Source organism: Pseudorca crassidens, chromosome 5 (assembly GCF_039906515.1).
Source record: "Pseudorca crassidens isolate mPseCra1 chromosome 5, mPseCra1.hap1, whole genome shotgun sequence".
In the NCBI taxonomy this organism is placed as follows: Eukaryota; Metazoa; Chordata; class Mammalia; order Artiodactyla; family Delphinidae; genus Pseudorca; species Pseudorca crassidens.
This window is the reverse complement of record NC_090300.1, coordinates 148,206,701-148,224,006: the sequence shown is the minus strand read 5'-3', so window position 1 is coordinate 148,224,006 and position 17,306 is coordinate 148,206,701. Positions and strand designations below refer to the sequence as shown.

General features: G+C 60.9%; 2 long non-coding RNA genes across 3 annotated transcripts; one reads left to right on the top strand and one right to left on the bottom strand.

Moving 5' to 3' along the window:
- Nucleotides 1-4,910: 4,910 nt before the first annotated feature.
- On the bottom strand, nucleotides 4,911-8,349 carry LOC137225536 (uncharacterized). The gene is made up of 3 exons (XR_010943890.1): nucleotides 8,175-8,349; nucleotides 6,027-7,902; nucleotides 4,911-5,117 (listed from the first exon to the last, which is right to left on the bottom strand). It is a non-coding gene; the product is annotated as an uncharacterized lncRNA (long non-coding RNA).
- On the top strand, nucleotides 5,658-15,509 carry LOC137225537 (uncharacterized). Of its 2 annotated transcripts, none has more exons than XR_010943892.1 (4): nucleotides 5,658-6,205; nucleotides 9,914-10,247; nucleotides 11,594-11,775; nucleotides 15,012-15,509. It is a non-coding gene; the product is annotated as an uncharacterized lncRNA (long non-coding RNA). The 2 variants fall into 2 exon arrangements; XR_010943891.1 differs by having other exon boundaries at nucleotides 11,574-11,775.
- Nucleotides 15,510-17,306: the final 1,797 nt, after the last annotated feature.

Below are 17,306 nucleotides of genomic sequence, written 5' to 3'. Positions count from 1 at the left end.
GGCCTGGGCTCTGGCTTGGAGAGACACGTCGCGTCCTGCCAGACGTCCCTGTGGGCCCCGGCTGAGGGAGGGGTCCTCCGGGGCTTGGCTGGAGAACAAAGCCCCTGTGTGCTGCTTGGGGCCGAGGCCCCGGGGAGGACAGAGCCCCTTTCAACACCAGCCCTGACCCCTCGGTGCCCAGGGCCGGCTCAGCCCTCTGGCTCCCGGGACAAGCGGCATGTGTGACGCAGCTGAGTCAGAAATAGCCACACGACGGGCCATGGCCAGGGGGCATTCCTGGGAATGGGCTCAGCTCCGTCCAATCGGCTCTGCCTCCAGTCAAGATCAGAGCAGGCCCTCCGACGGGCCAGGCTGCTCAGAGACCCCAGAGGGCGATGGCTTCGTCAGCTAGATGAGAGGTGTCTCCAGCAGGGCCTGCTCTGCGGGGGCCAGGGCCAGGGCTGGAGAACCACGGGACATGGCGGTCCAGACCAAGCCCCTCGGAGGGCACGAGGGACCACGGCCCCTAGGGGACCAGAGCCCCCCACGGAGGACAACAGCCCATGGGGGGAACACAGCCCAGAGGACCACAGCCATGGGGGAGAGGTGGCATCACACAGCCAGGTACAGGCAGGACGGAAACCCAGGGGCACTGTCTACCTCGAGCCTGGGAAGAGGTCAGCAGCTGCAAGTACAGGGCCAGCGCCACGGCCCCCCTGGTGCTGCACAGGAGGGTCCTCGCTGAGTTAGGTCAGGAACACAGATGTCTGAACGAGCGGTGGGGAAACAGGCGTCTTGCCCAGGACGTGCCCTTGTGCAGGTTGGAAGGGCCTGTGTGAAGGCTCTGCGTGGCAGCCACCCCCAGCCCCATCCTGCACAGCCCCGACGGCCCAGGCGTCGTCCACGCGGCACCAGCCTCCCCGTGGACGTGAAGCTGGACGCCCCCCGCAGGCGGAGGGCTGTGGCCTGATCCTAGGGACAAGGTCGGATGTGACAGTGGTGTGGCCGGGACGGGGTTCTCAGGAAACGGGGCGTTTAGTCTGAGGGAGAGAAGGCGCTGGCCCTGCCCGGCCTGCAGCCCTGCCTCTTCGGACACACGACCTTCTCTAACTGCCCCCGGGGCCTGTCCCTCCACCCACGGGAGGACCTTCCCTGTGGCCCGGCTGCCCGGAGCCCCGCCCTGCTCTGGGCCTTCCCAGCCCCAGGTCTCACACAACTTGAAATTTGTGTTATTAACTTCTTCATCCCCCCCGCCACCCGCCCGGGTCCTCCGCGATGGAGCTCGGTCACAGCTTAGGGGCTGGCTGGATGGGGCTGCGGCAGGTGGGGGACAGGCCAGGCTGGGGCGCTGCGGTTAGGGGGAGGGGCATCGGGGCAGGGGGCCTGGGGGGCGGGAAGGCAGGAGGACGGCGGGAGTGAGGGGGTCTGGGGGAGCCAGGTGCCAGCCAGAGCGGATCTCGGGGCAGAGCTGGGAGAAGACAGCGCATGCCCTGCTCCCAGGTCCACTGACCTCACCCACACCACGCCGCGAGCCGATCCTGCCCCAGGCCTCAGTGCCCCCTCCCCGCCCCCCGGGAACTCATCCCTGAGTCTGCAGGGAGGCTCTGTCTCCTGCCTGCCCCTACCCATCCATCGGCAAGCCCCGATGCTGCACCTCCCTAACCCTTCCAGAACCTGGCTGCCCCGCGCCCGGCCCCCAGCACCTTTCTCCCCCTCCAAGTCTCCCTGCCTCCCCCCACATCCCCCCACCTTCTCCTCCCAAAGGCAGCCAGGTGTTTAAGCAGGTGAGGTCTCAGCTCCTCTCAAGCCCTCTGCAGGGGCCCTTTCTTCAGAGGAAACCACAAAGCCCTCGGGGTCGGCTGCCAACCCCGGTGCCTCTGACACGGCCCACGCTCTGAGGGCCGGGCCTTGGGGTCTGTGCCTTTCCCGTCCCCATTCCCGAGCCAAGTGTCCCGATGTCTGCCAGGACGGTCCCTCACTCGTCGGCGTCTGAGCCGTGTCCCCCCCTGCGCTGGCTCTGCCGTCTCCCTGCTTGAGCCCTCACTGAACTGCTTTGCTTCCCCGGACGGTCTGGCTCCCGGCCACCCCCTCCCCGAGCGCAGGCTCCCCGTTCACTGCGCTCCCCCACAACCCTGCTGCCCCCGGGGCAGGGCGGCCTGCGGTGTCGGCTGAAGGAACGAACAGGCCAGGGGACAGCAGGTTTGGAAGGTGGAAGGATGAGCCCTGCTAGGCGGCCGCCCAGGGGTAGGTGGTGCCCTGGAGGTTGACCAGCCGGGGGCCGGAGACCTTCAGGCCTGGCACGGCAGCACCCAACCTGTCATGGGAAAGAAGGTGCGCAGTGTTCCCACAGAGAGCAGGTGAGAAGCGGCTGGTGACCCTGGTGACCCCAGCCTGCGATCCAGCCAGGAGGGGTGATCCCAGCACCCCTGAGAGGCCCAGGGCCCAGCCCACATGGCCCTGCCAGGACCGCTTTGGGTGGCTGGGCTGGGAGTGAGGGTCCTGCAGGACGGTAACCCAGGACCTCGGCGCTGGCGGGCAACCTCCCTGCAGGTGGGCCGGCGTCTGCCAGACACTCAGGGACTTCTCATCCCGAGGTTCCCCCGGAAGGAGAGGAACAGCAAGGCCAGCTTCCCCCCAGGGCTGCCCCTGTTTGGCTGAAATCCTTGCTGATCACCTACTTAGCGCCTCAAGCGCCTCAGCAGTCCGCGGGCTGCGGCAGGGCGGTTCACACCATAAGGACAACACGGCCGTGGCGTGCAAAGGTCACAAGGGCGTCTCATAGGCGCAGCACCTTCTAGACCATAATCGTCAAGCTGGGGATTTTGACACCATGAAAGCCCAGGCGCCTCCCTTAGCTGCTGGCTGGTGAGGGAGGGGCAGGGTGGACACCCCCTAGCCAGTGCTGAGCCCACACAGGCCAGGTCTGCAGGGGGCACAGCGTCCCAAGCACCTGGATTGTGGAAGGCCTGGAGAATGGTCTGTGGCTCGGGGGAGGGGGAGGGAGGACAGCAGGACCCCTGAGTCCCCAGAGCCTGGCCCAGGCGGTCAGTGGTCAGCCAGGTGAGTTGAGCGTTTGCAATCGCACCGAAGCAGTAGCCCCGAGGATCGTACTCTGGGTGTAACGTCTGCGCACGCGGCCTTGGGCCAGTCCATGGGCGGGGGAGGCTCTGGCACCCGGGACGCAGCCGCCAGCGAAGCAGACACAGATCTCCAGCCTCCCAGGAGCGGGGGCGAGCCACGAGCCCTAGGCCTGACACAGGTAGCGCGTCCTGTATTACGGGTGATGTGTGCTGCAGAGAAGGCGGACTGGGGACCCGGGTCTGAACGTGCGGGGACCGAGGGGGGTGGGATGGCCTGATGGAGAGGGTACAGCTGAGCGGGACGGGAGGTGGTGTGCAGGGGGCTGGGGGCTCCCAAGCTCACACCGTGTGGAGTCATGGGCGTCCACCTGGGTCTCCTAGGACACCAGCTCTGAGGCCCAGCCACGTGCTGGGAGAAGCAGGAATCACGTGGAGTGGCCTCGCGTGGGTGCGTCGGCCCTGCAGCCTGGGCCGAGCCCACACCCGACAGCGGCCATGGCCTGAGTCCCCGCGAGGGGGCCGTCTCAGAGCCTGGCCTCCGGGGGACCCTGCCCCGCCGAGCCAGTCAGCTGGCAGAGCCCAGAGAGCAGGTGCTGCCAGGGCTGAGCCGCGTCTCTAAGGGGCTCCTGGTGATGCCAGGGGCCGCCTGGCGAGGTCCAGAGGGCTCAGCCTCAAACTGGGGACGAGGGGAGGGGCCAACCAGTCCCTGTCACCTACTGCTCCTGGGGACTTCCTAGCAAGGCCGGCCTCGTTCACCCTGTGGACACACTTGGGAAGCACCTCGCGTGCTTGCCTCACCCCGTGTCCCGGGCCTGCCACACGCAGGTGGTCACGCCACACGCCTGGGCAGCTGCCACCGCAGGACCATGCTGGGCATGGCTGCACGGCCGCCTGGGCACGGCTGGTGTGAGAGCCTCCTCTGCCCGCCATGCGGGGCCCCGACGACAACCTGCCGCTCACGCGCGCATTCCTCGTGTTGTTTGCACGTTGGACACCCAGTGCCAGCAGAGCGCCACGGGCGCCAGGCTCAAGGCCGGGGCCGGGCTCCAGCCATACGCCCTCTCTGGGAAGACCTTACAGCCTGGTCCTGGTCTCACGTTTCTGGCGCCATGTTTTTCCCGGCCCCCTTTGAAAAGGAGAGCAGAAATGATGGGGTGACCCGGTTCCGGCATGTCCTCCTGGGGACACATCCAGGCAAGCCGGGCCCCGGCCCTGCACAGCGGGCGAGGGGAACATACACATCTCAGGAAGCACCTCGCCAGGCTCACTCACTGGGCATTGTCTCCCCGGTGAATGACTGGCCATCAAGTTATGTTTTTGAACCGCTGAGATACATGTATTATGTGGGCCCAACCCAGGTGTTCCGGTAAGGAGATTCTAAAAATAAGCCGGAACCAGCGGCTTCTACGGCTGAGTCTGCAAATGCCGGTGACTCAGCTAGGGCCAGGCGCTTCACATGAGGATGTGGAGGACCAGCCTGGCCAGCTGGGGGCTCTGCTCCCCACTTCTCTCCTGAGGGCCCCCGAGGGGCAGATGTTGGTTAAATTTCATTTAAACCTCAGGAGAGCGTCACTGGAGACAGGAGGGAATTTGGACGCCCGGGTCAAGTGGGTAAGGGCAGGGAGGACTCTGCAGCCGTCAGGCCCGGACGCAGGCGGGATGCAGAGCAGGCCTCGGGCTCAGACAGCACCAGGCTGCCTTATAAGGAGCTCCCGGGGCCTCCTCACAGCTCCCAGAATAGCCTCCTGGCTTGGCCTTTGGACGGGCTGGCGCCAGGGTCCCAAGGAGAGTGCTGGGGAGGCCAGACCAGAGGCTGGTCCAGCGCAGACCGGCTTCTTTCCTCCTGGGGGCCGCAGGGAGGGAGGGGAGGGAGGGGAGAGGGGGGCAGGCGCCGCAGGCCCGCAGATGCAGACGTGGGCTATTGTCCCGGCCCCGCCTGGGCCGGTCGCTGCCCACCGGGCACTGCTCGGTGCAGACGGGGCCAGACCAGGGCCTCTGAGCCTCTTCCGAGCCATGGTCCCTCTGGCCGTCTGGAGAAGCGTGTTTGCTCTCAGAACGCTGTTTTAAAATGCATAAAACCAAACACAAAGGATTATAAAGCAGTCGTGTTGACACACAGCCTCGGCACATCTCGCGGTGTGTGCTTCCCCACCGGGGCACTAGATAGCAGTGTCCAGCTGCGTCCAGAAGCCACCGCCACGTTCGCGCGTCCTGTGTCACAAACCCCGGGTCCCACCCAGGAACCCTGGTGAGGGACCCCCGGCGGGCTGGGGTCTCGAGTTTTCAGATCTGACACCTCAGAGGGCTTTGTCACATAAAAGACTCAAACCCACGTCCTGTCTGTCTACCTGTTTCCACCTGCACACCTGCTCACACTCACATTTGCACCAACACAGGCTTGAACACACTGGCGTTCGCTCACACACACTCACACCCTCCCTCTGCCCTGACGCCACCCCTCCCACTCAAGGCCTGGTGCCCCTCCCTGTCTTCTGTGCCCATGAAAGGCCAGCCGTCTGGTGCCCTCTGACCCTGGCCTGACTCAGAAACGAGTCATCGACAGCCCCGCTTGCCCTCCCACCCAAAGAAGGCCGCCCAGTGCCCGGGATCTGCAGGACGTTGGGCCACGTCCTGTCCAGCTGGCCACTGGCCATTCGGGACAGGGGGGCAGTGACTCCACCTCAGGATAGGAGGGACCCCAAATCCCGGAGCCCAGCCTTGGAGAAGTGTCAGGGCGCACACAGACCCCGAGGGGGTCCCAGAGCACAGGTTATACTGGGCAGGAGCCGGGGGGGTGGGCAAAGGTGAGGCTTGAGGGGCACAGGGGTGAGGGCAGGAGGGGCTGCGGTGGGGCTGGAGGGGACCCTCCTCCCCTCCTCTGAAACCCCCAAGGCAGACCCAGGCCTCAACCCAGAGCCCAGAAGGGGCCTCTCCTCCCGTCCAAGCCATCCAGATCCCTGTGCTCACATCTGCCCTGGGGCGGGGCTCCCTTGGAGAGCTCAGGCCCTGCACGCCATTGGTGGAGGTCAGCAGCTGGTGGCCACTTGGAGGCCACGGTGACCGAAGGAGGGGCTGAGAGGCTCCCTGGGCCCCAGGGCTCTGGCATCACTGAACGAGACCCAAGGGCACGCAGTGTTTCTGGGCAGGTGTGTGGTGGAAGGGGTCCCCGCATTAGATAGCAGTGGTCACCAGGGAGGGGCGGCAGCTGCGCAGCCCTGTGTCTGCCCCCAGCTTGGTCCCCCTCTGCGCCCGGCCCCCCACTCTTCTGTAGGGGGCCTGGGCCAGCTGTGAGTCAGGGAGGATGGTTGGGGTCCGGGGTGGGGGGATGGAGGCGCCCACCAGGTGATGCCCCAGCAGGCCAGAGGGTGGCCCGGGCCCCTCTGTGGGATGTGCCTTGGGTGGGGGCACCTGGGGACCAACGTCTCCAGGCTCTGGGGGGCACCAGTCGCCGGGCCGCCACTGTGGGCAGGGATCCGGGTGAGGGGCTGGGCCACGTGGGGGTCCAGCGTCCTGGGAGCTGGGTAAGAGCTGGTCGCAGGCTGGTGCCGGCCGCTCGGAGATGCCGTCCCGCGTCCCCGAGAGCCCAGGGCGACCCGGATGACGCCAGCCCAGGCCAGAGGCCGCTGCAGGGGGCAGAAAGCTTGCTCCAGAGAGAGGCGGGCAGCCTGGACTTGGGAAGGGGCTCGGGGTGTGGGTGATGGGAGGTTATGGGCAGGGGGGAGTGGGCAGCCCCAAGCCCGGGGGTGAGGGCAGCAGCGGCCGTCACCCAAACCTGGGAAATGTTCCGCTTCACGCAAGGACCTGGGAGCTTCTGAAGCGGGAAGGGGCACCGTGGCCCCCAGGGGACTGTCCGCAGGGGCCCCGTCCTGGGCGGCGAGCCTCCAGAACCGGCCCCTGGCAGCACCCACAGGCAGTGGGCTGCCTCGGAGGCTGTGGGGAGCCCCCTGGCCCCCACCAGGACATGCCCCCTCTGGTGGGTTTCTCTCCGGGCCACCTGAAACAAGGGTCTGGTGACCATGGCCCCAGCCCCACCCTGGGCGCCCTCAGCCTGATCTGAAGGGCCGGGCTTGGCCTCCGTCTCAATGCGTCCATTTCCTCCACAGCTGGGGGACCCGAGAGATGGGGGTGGGGACACAGCGGCCACCCCAGGTCCCATCCGGAGGTGGATAGCGCTATCAAAGGCTCAGGGTGGCAGCGTCCGGGCTAAAGCAGGTCCCCTTGAATTGAAGCCAATCCACAGGAGTGGGACAGGAAATGCTTTTTCATGGCCGTGACCCGCGGGCAGGGGGCCTGTCCTTCCCCCCTCCCCCCGGGATGCTTTCCCAAACTAGGTTCTCAGGTGCCAAGTAAGAGAAGAGGGCTTCTCCCGGTGAGCACGCGCCCCCGCCCCCGACGTTTCGTCTTCTGCGCGTCCCTCTGGTGGTGGGTATATAAGGCAGCAGCAGCAACAGTGGGGCGGTCCCCTCGAGGGAGCCTGGGCCCCCCTGGGGCTGGGTAGAAACGCAGCACCTGGGGTCCCGCCCCGATCTGCTGAGCCAGACTCTGCTCTTGACAGAGAGCTGGGGCCCGCGCGCCCACGGATGGACACCCAGGAAGCGTCCAGCGGCACTGCCGCCTCGGCGCAGGGACGCCCACGCACGCCCATGCCGGCTCTCTCCCCAGCCCGCCTTCTCCGAGCTTGGCAGACCTGAGGACGCATCCCAGCGGGAGTGCCAGCCCCGCCTGCTCCCCATGTTGCATTTCTAGCTGCACCCAGGGGTGCGGCGGCCTCTCAGCGCAGCCCGAGGGCGTGGATACAGGCGCTCCACTTCTGTGTCTGGATCCAAGAACAGCTGGCTTTACACTGAGAATCAAAGGACAGGGCAGGGCAGAGGGGCTGCATGGAGAATGTGGGCACAAAGATGGACGTCTTTACTGCCCCCGTGGCTCCGGATACCGAGAGAGAGGAGGCCCCGAGGCCGCAGTCACGGCTGGAAACCACGGGGCCACCCGGCCGCCAGCACCCGCTCCTGCCACAGCTTCAGGTGGTCACACTTTTCCTCTTTGCTGACATTTCCCCTCGTTTCCATGAGGTTGAGGTCCTTAGTGTTGACAGTCATCCCGTCTGTCACCTACCTTTTGCTTTGTTAATGGGGTCTTTTTTCATAAAAATGCAACCTCTGCTGTCCTCCGGTTCACCCATCTGCTCCTTCCTGGCCTGTGTGGGTGTGTCCCGGCTTGGGGAGCTGTTCCTACTCCAGGGTCAAAACCCGGCTCTTCCCAGTTCCCTTCTGCCGCTCACGTCATTGGTTTTACATATTTTTTGAGTGATGTGAGGATGGTCTGACTCCACATATAATTATTCCACTCTTCCATCCTCTCTCCTTATTTGAGATGCCCCTCCCCCCGTGTACAGAATTCCCACAGATGCAGGAAACTTCTTCTGCGTTCTCGATTCTGTCCCATTGAGTTATTTCTTTATTCCTGTAACCAAAAGTCCCTGCTTATTTACTCTGGTTTTCTTGTGTGTCCAGATGTCTATTAAGACAACTTCGTCTTCTTAGTTGGTCTGTTGTTGTTGTTTGGGGTGTTTTTAATAGGCTTTCAGGGAAGTTTTAGGTTCACTGCAAAATTGTGCAGAAGGTCTGGGGATTCTCCCACACCCACACAGTTTACCCAATTATCAATGTCCCCCACCAGAGTGCAGTGTTCACGGTCAATGAACTTATATCGACACGTCGTGACCACTCAGAGTCCTTAGTTTAACATCAGGTTCACTCTTTTTTTTTATGGCAATGACTTTTTATTTTATTTTATGTTATACACCTTTATTGGGGTATAATTGCTTCACAATGCTGTGTTAGTTTCTGCTTTATAACAAAGTGAATCAGCTCTATGCATACATATATCCCCATATCTCCTCCCTCTTGGGTCTCCCTCCCACCCTCCCCATCCCACCCCTCTGGTGGTCACAAAGCACCGAGCCGATCTCCCTGTGCTATGCAGCTGCTTCCCACTAGCTATCTATTTTACGTTTGGTAGTGTATATATGTCCATGCTACTCTCACTTCACGCCAGCTTCCCCTTCCCCACCCCCTGTGTCCTCAAGTCCCTTCTCTATGTCTATGTCTTTATTCCTGTTCTGCCACTAGGTTCATCAGTACCATTTTTTTTTTAGATTCCATATATATGTGTTAGCATATGGTATTTGTTTTTCTCTTTCTGACTTACTTCGCTCTGTATGACAGACTCTAGGTCCATCCATCTCACTACAAATAGCTCAATTTTGTTTCTTTTATGGCTGAGTAATATTCCACTGTATATATGTGCCACATCTTCTTTATCCATTCATCTGACGATGGACACTTAGGTTGTTTCCATCTCCGGGCTATTGTAAATAGAGCTGCAATGAACATTTTGGTACATGACTCTTTGAATTATGGTTTTCTCAGGGTATATGCCCAGTAGTGGGATTGCTGGGTCATATGGTAGTTCTATTTTTAGTTTTTTAAGGAACCTCCATACTGTTCTCCATAGTGGCTGTAGCAATTCACATTCCCACCAACAGTGCAGGGTGTTGTACATTCTGTGGGTTTTGACAAGTGTACAATGACATGTATCTACCCTTATGGGATCCCACAGGACAGTTTCACTGCCCTAAAAATACCCTGCACCCCACCTGTTCATCCCTCCCTCCCCCCGGCCCTGTGGCAGCCACTGGTCTTTTCACTGTCTCATAGAGACGCCTTTTCCAGAATGTCACAGAATGAAATCATATAGTGTGTAGCCTTTTCAGATTGGCTTGTTTCACTTAATAATATACATTCAAGTTTTCTCCACGTCTTTTCACGGCCTGATAACTCATTTCTTTTTAGCACTGAATAATATTTCATTGTCGGGATGGACCACAGTTTATTTACCCATTTACCTACTGAAAGACATCTTGGTTGGCTCCTAGCTTTGAGAATTGTGAGTAAAGCTGCTGTAAATATCCTTGTGCATGAACATAGTTTTCGACTCTTTTGGATAAATACCATGGGGCACGATTGCTGAATTCTATACTGAGTGTGTTTAGGTTTATAGGAAACCACCAAACTGTCTTCCAAAGCGGCTGCACCATCTGCGTTCCCACCAGCAGGGATGAGGGTTCCTGTTGCTCCACAGCCTCGCCAGCATTTGATGTTGTCTGTGTCCTGGACGTCCTAAGAGGTGTGTAGTGGTAACTCATCAATTACCCCTATGGTGCTGTATCTAAAAAGTCATTGCCAAATCCAAGGTCCTCAAGAGTTTCTCCCGTGTTATCTTCTAGGAGATTCATAGTTTTGCGTTTTACATTTAGGTCTGTGGTCCGCTGTGAGTTGATTTCTGTGAAGGGCGTAAGGTGTGAGTCTAGATATAGTGACTTCTGGTGGTTCCAGCGCCATTGGTTGAAAAGTCTGCCTTTGCTTCTTGGTTTTGCCTTTGCTCCTTTGTCAAGGATCAGGTGACTCTATCCGTGCAGGGCTCTCTGCTCTGCTCCACTGCTCTATTTGTCCGTCTCTCCCCCAATGCCACACTGTCTTGATTACCGTCGCTTTGGAGTAGGTCTTGAAGTCAGATACTGTCACTCCTCCAACTTCGCTCTTCCCCTTCAGTATTGAGTTGCCTTCCTCGTTACTTTTCAGAACTGTCTTCGTTCTTCTTATATATACACTTAGTGTTTCTAATTGTCGGGTTCCATCAAAAATTGGGGGGATTTGGCTAAGGTGTGGGGGAATTATTGCTTTTAATGTATGAATCAGTATTGGGAGAGCGATATCTCTGTAGTTGGAGTCCTGGGCTGTGGAGCAAAGTCCTCTGCGGTCCTGACCGCCACCCTCCCTGACGGAAACAAGGGGACCTTGCAGAGTGGTCTTTGGGGGGAGTACTGGGGCCAGTGCTCTGAGCTGAGGGGGGAAGCCCCCAATCTGGACGGGACCCAGAGCTGCAGATCAGTTAGGAGCACCAGTATCCTTGGGGGCAGGACCCTTGCTCTGTTCCCGGTCCCACCGGGGGTTGGAGGAGTGGGTGCGCAGGGCCTCTGATAGGGTCTGCAGCCTGAGGCTGGGCTCGTTCAGATGGGCTGGTGCAAAGCCTTCCCGCCAAGTTTCCTGGAGACTCTAAGCCTCCTGGGGCACCTTGCAGCCCCGGAAGGAACCCCTCTGCTTGATCTGATGCTTCTTGCCTCCAGGGCTTGGGGAGCCGCCTCCTACCTGCTCCACGGTCGGAAGCAAGTCTCAGAGGAGCCGCGGCCCACGAGGTGTCACCCTGCTCTTCCATCGTTTCGTTGTTTGCCTCTGTCTCTGGGGTGGACCAGGGCTTCTGTGGCCGACTGAGCAGCTGACAGACATCTATTTATTTTGGCAGAAAGGATTTTTCAGGAAATGAGAAGTGGACGAGGTTGTTTAGTCTTGTCCTGCTGGCTCTGGGAAAGGCCAGGGTGCTGGGCCACAAAGCGGGGGTCAGGAGCAGACAGGAAGGGGGCTTCCCGGTGTGGGGGGTCCTCATCCTGCGCAGGACCCCGTCTCTCTCCCCAGGGCACTCAGCCAGCTCCACCTGCGCCGACACACCCCGGAAGCCGATGGTCTGGCCACTTTCAGCATCTGAAGCAGATGGAGCACGGGCTGCCCCGCCTGCCCGGCTGCGCCCTGCACACCTGTGTTCTGTCACTCAGCCTGGAACGTCCCCTCAGCCACCTCCTCCTGCGGACACGCTGAAGGTGTGTGCGTGTGCAGATGTGTGCAGGTGTGTGCAAGTGCATGCACAGGTGTGCGTGCACACGTTCACATCTGTGCAGGCTTGTGTGACTGTGTGTCAGCGTGAGAACGTGTGTGATTGCGTGTGAGCATCTGTGCAGGTGCATGCAGGTGTGTGTATGTGTGTGTGTGTGTGCGCGTGCTCATGCATGGTCCTGCAGCAGCTCCGTCACCAGGACAGAGCTCAGCATCTCCAGCCAAGGCAATGCTGGAGGCCCGGACCTTCCTGGAAGAGGCTGGTTCCCCTTGAGCAGCCCTTTGGCCTCAGTCAGGTTGCTCCCCCCTTTCAGGACCCTGTGCTCCCCACCTGGGGACAAGCAGGTGCAGGACGTGATGCCGGCTGCGATCAGGGACCCAGATGTGCACTTGAGTTTACAGCCAGGCGGGTGTCCTGAGCCCAGCCCCCCGGGTCGGGGAGGAAGCTGGTCCACGGGGGTCAGGGGTTGTCGCGAGGTCGGTCCTGGCGCCACCCGTCTCTCCTCTGGCGCTGGCCTGACCAAAACAGGTCAGCAGTTACTTTTCTCACATAAGAGTCAGGTGGGCCTTTCTCTGAGCAGCCTGACCGTCCCCTCATGCTGTCACCTTTAGTTTAGAAGAATTCGAGCAAAACGTGTGTCTCCAGTCCAGAGGGGAGAGGTGCTCAGTGACCCACAGTCACCCCAACGAAGACTACAAACCGGGGCTCAAACCACGGACGTGGGTCCCTGGCAGCCCTCTGCCTGCGTGGGGCGAGGCCTCTGCAGCTCCTGGGTCCTGGGCTGGGGCGTCCTCCTTTCTCCCGAGGACCCTGGTGACAGCGTTTAGCGCCCCCTGGATAATCCCAGACGAACGCATCTCGAGGGCCTTTGCTTAGCCAGGACTCTATAAGGTCACGGTCACGGGTTCCAGGGATTGAAGGTGGATACTGGGGGGTGGGGGGCAGTTTTCAGCCCACCACAGGCTGAGGACCAGAAAGCTTTCTCCTAAGCACGCTGCTGCCTGCAGACCGCAGGCCCCTTTGCAGAGGGAGGGGTGAGGCTGCCTGGAGGAGGGGGCTCGGCTAGAGGGGCGCTGGGGCTGCTCAGCCCTCCCTCAAGGGCCAGACCCCTGCCCGCTGTGCTTCATCCCTTTTCACCAGCCCAGCCGCACGAGGCAGGCGGGTTTATCCTCAGACGACCTCAGGCCGGCCCAGGTCCTGAGGGCGCCCACCGCCGGCCTGCAGAGACGTTGCCCTCTGAGAGCGCGGCCCCCGGGGCCCTCGCTCCCCATGGACATTGGGATGCTGGAAAGCTCGATTTTGCAATTTTCCTGCGATGTTTACAAGAGCCTCTTCCCGTTGCCCCAGGCTGCTGTAAACACACAGGCCCGGCTCTCCGCTGCGGAATTGCGGTTTGGTGGCCGGTTCCAACAATGCGCTCCCAGCCCCGTGGTTATCCGCCTCTCCGGGAAGGCGTTGGATCCGCATGGAGGGCAGCGTGGCAGCGCGCAGGACCCCCCTTCCAGCCCTGCCGCCCCTCCCGCCGAGCCCTGGTGGCTGGGGGACGTTCCGTCCTGCCGGCCTGGCAGCATCTCGGGTCGCACTCGGGTCCCGCTCCTGAGAGCAGGGGTAGAGCCTGGCCCCTCCAAGCCCCAGCCCAGGGCAGGGCCGTGCAGCGGGCAGCAGGCGGGGACGGGGCACGGCAAGCCTGATTTCACAGTGACTGAAGCTCTGCTGGGGCTGGTGGGGCCGTGCGTGCGCGTGAGTGTGCACGTGTGTGTGCACGTGCCTGCGCACCAATGTCCTTGGGGAATGGATTCCGCACCTGCCAGTGTGCACAGACGTCCATCTTTTTGTGTATTTGTGCATGTACGTGTTCTTGGTGTGTGTGTGCAGGTGAGTGCCCGTGTGTTCCTGCTGTGTGTGTGCATGTGTGCGCAGCTCCATCTTCCTCTGGTGCCCTGAGGGGAAGGTGGCGACGGGGAGGTGGCTGGGGTTAGCTGGGTGTCAGGAAGCCCTGCAGGAAGCCAGTGCTGGGGAGACTGCCCAGGGCCCCTTTGTCCAGAATGAATATCAAACGTCAAACACAGCCCCAAGGGAAATGGTTCCCACACCTGATCCTGTGCTGAGAGCGAGGATGGAGCGGGGCCCGGGAGCCATGACGGGAAGCAACAAGGCGCCTCTGTGTGCTTGGGGCAGCTGTGGCCACACCAGGAGCCGAGTGGACCGGCTGTCTGGCCACCCGGCTCTCCTACTTGTCACCTCAGAGTCTGAGGGCCCCCGTCACGCCAGGCCCTGCCCCTGGGCCCACTCGGGAGCCGTGACACTGGCTGCGGGCACGGGCCACTCCCTCCGCAGGGGAGCGTTTCCAGGCCAAGATGGTCACAGATATGATCATTTCCGGTCATTGCTCAGAGCGGCCAGAATGATTAGAAGCGGATGCTTTAAATTAGCTTCGGCTGAGGCCAAGTCCCAGGGTCTGCAGACCAGCCTGGATCTGTTCTCCCCAACGGCCTCACGGAGATCGGGGCACAGCGAGGACGTGGCCTTGCCCCTGCCCTACACCTGCCGTCCCCCTGCGGCCCCCAGAGTCTCCCTTCCTCAATTGCCAGCCTGACCGTGGGCTGCCCTGGGACCATCAGAGCCCCTCGCCCCCAGGGGTGGTGTAGAGCTAGCGTCCCCTCTTCCACACGAGGACATCTGCCCTCGGGTCCCCAGGTGTCTCCTCGCTGCTGAGAAGCCGGCAGGGAGGGAGTCCAGTGGGGCTCAGGCCCACATCGGGCGGGGAGGGACGGGGCAGGGAGGAACCTGCAGGGGAGGGGGCCACACAGACAGGGCAAAGTCAGGAGCCTGGCTACACACAGGTTGAGCAAAGAGCACATGTGTGGAGGCTTCTGGGACCTGGCTTCTCTCTGGTAAAGGGAAGAGTCCAGTGCAAAGGAGGGGGTCTGGGCAAGCTGTGGGTTCGAACCTGGGAAGAAAATGCTACAGACACGGGCACGTATTGAAAAGACGGAGAGACCAGCCTGAAGGAACTCCCACTGGGACAAATTCGAGCATCAGAAAAAACAAATAAAAAACAGTAACAGATGAGAGCCCATTACATGGAATGAGAATGTAGTGGCATAAACAGATTTAATTATTAATAAATGGGGAAGAGAGAAAATTCCTCCCTACAGTGGAATTCTAGCTGACGAACGATGGGCCTAGAAATTCACTGTTTGGTTTCTATCGCATTTATAGTGATGAGTTCAGGCTGTGAGAACGTTGGAAGATGCTGACCACCATGGAAGTGAACTGAACCCACCCCACGTGTTCCCGCAAAGCCTGCACGAATTACAGAGAGAAGCCACCTTTCCAGGGCCATGGTCCCCAGGTGGCCAGGGCTGCCGCCCCAGGAGTGACATGGGGACACATCCACAGCCCGTGGACAGGACAGGATACACCCAGATGAGCTGCTGCCCCAGGGTTAGCCCGGGTCTAGTCTGGGAAGTGTCGGAAAACCCAAATTGGGGACTTTTCACTCTTCAGCAATGTCACAGTCATGGGAGCCCAGGGAGGACTGGGGACGTTCCTGACTGAGGGAGGACAGAGACACGGTCACCGGGCGCACGTGAACCCAGGGTGGGTTGTCACGCTGTAAACGACGCTACCGGGACAATTAGCAAAACAGAAATGGGTCTCTGGGTGAAGGAGAATTTGGTACTATTCTTGCAACTTTTCAATATGTTTGACATTGCTTCGAAATAAAAATAAAAATCTGAAGAAAAGGCAGTTGCTCTGGCGTCCAGGTTCCAGGGCCTGGAACTGTCTGATCGTGCCTGCACCCGCCCGGCCCTCGGGAAGCAGGCCCACAGGGTCCAGAGGGCGGCAGGGCTGGGGCCCCCTCCCCGGGCCTCTGCCGGAGGAGGGAGGGGGGAGACGGAGCAGCTCTGGCGGCAGGGACGCAGCAGGGGACTCGGAGCCCAGGGGGTGGCCCGGTGGGGAGCCAACTCCAGTGCCCACTGCCACTCCGCAGCCCAGATGGAGCGCAGGGGGCACTGAGCGCGTGCCCTAGCCCCGGGCCTCCTGTGCTCCTGTCCCACCGCCACGAAAGCCCGCCGTGGACACCCACCCACCTGGGGTCCTGCTCTCACACTCACACATAAACATACCCACGAACTCACAGGCATACACATGCACAAACACACACGCATTTCCCTTGCAGGTAAGGCTGGCATGATGCCCTGGAGAGACGTCCAAAATGCAGTCCCATCTCCAGGGTGTGGAACTGTATGCGGTTTTGATTTTCTATGGTTTGCTTGTTGGCATTTTCTAAAGTGAACACACGATATTTTGTGGTGAGAATATCTAAATACTATTCTTTAGAAATAGAAAGAAGGTGAAAGATCAGGTAACAGGGCACTCTCAGTGTGCTTTGCAGACGTTTATTTAAAACACAACCTCGGAACACCCTGGTGCTGTGCCTCAGACAGTCTTGGACTTGAAACCTCCTGCGCGGGATTTTCAGTCTCTAGGAGGCTGACTCCAGGCCAGGCTACCGGCCGTCCTGACCCTCCTTCCTCGCCTTCCTGGGCCACGTCCCATTTCACCCCCAAGGCCAGGTCCCAACACGCGTCCTGCAGGGCCAGCCAGACAGGGCCACTCCAGGTGAAGGACATGGGAGCCACGGCTCCCAAAGCCAAGGGCCAGGTGGGACGGAGGTGACACCACGCACCTGCACGGTGAGTGGAGTGAAGGCCCCGCGCTGCAGCGGGGCTGACACGCCATCAGCTAGACACCAACTGGGGTTTGAGCTGGAGGTCGGGGAAGTGAGGGCACAAAGAACAAGTTTTCAACTACACATATAAAACGTGTACCTACACACGTACACTCACACATCTGAGGTTTTAAGTGCGTAAATCTGATCACGTCCATGATTTTTCACAACAGTGTTTCCCGACCTGAATGGAGGACTGCGGAGCTGGCCTGGGACAGGACGCTGCAGACGGGCAGGAAGGCCTGGGGTCTGGCTGGCACACGGGGTCAGAGGGCACGGGGGCACACACAGCTAGAAAGGTCGCAGGACCGAGTTTGGACTTGATTCTGCGCACGGAGCGCAGCGCCGGGCTGCCTCCGCTTTTGTTCTGGGTTGTTTGGGACGGAGGTGGAAACCCACAGGAGGAGCTGGTGTGCAGGCGCCTGGGACGGACCATGGAGGCGGGACGGGGCACACAGGTCTGCTAACTGTGGCAGCCGCAAGTCCACCGTAGGAAGCCCCGCGCTGGGGCTGGCGCCGGCCTGTGGGGAGCGCACCCAGCCCCGGCTCCGCAGAGCCCGGGGGGCGACCGTGATGCCCTTCATTCCAGGCGACCTTTTCACGGCTGTCACAGGGCAGGGCAGCCTGCGCACTACCCCCGGCAGAGTCGGGTCCCTGATCCCGGCTCCTCTCCTGCAACAGACACACGTATGGTGTCGCCTGGCCCACGTCAGGTCACCCTGTGGGGACTGGGCTCAGAGGACAATACAGAAACCATGACTCCCTGGCTGCTGCCCTGG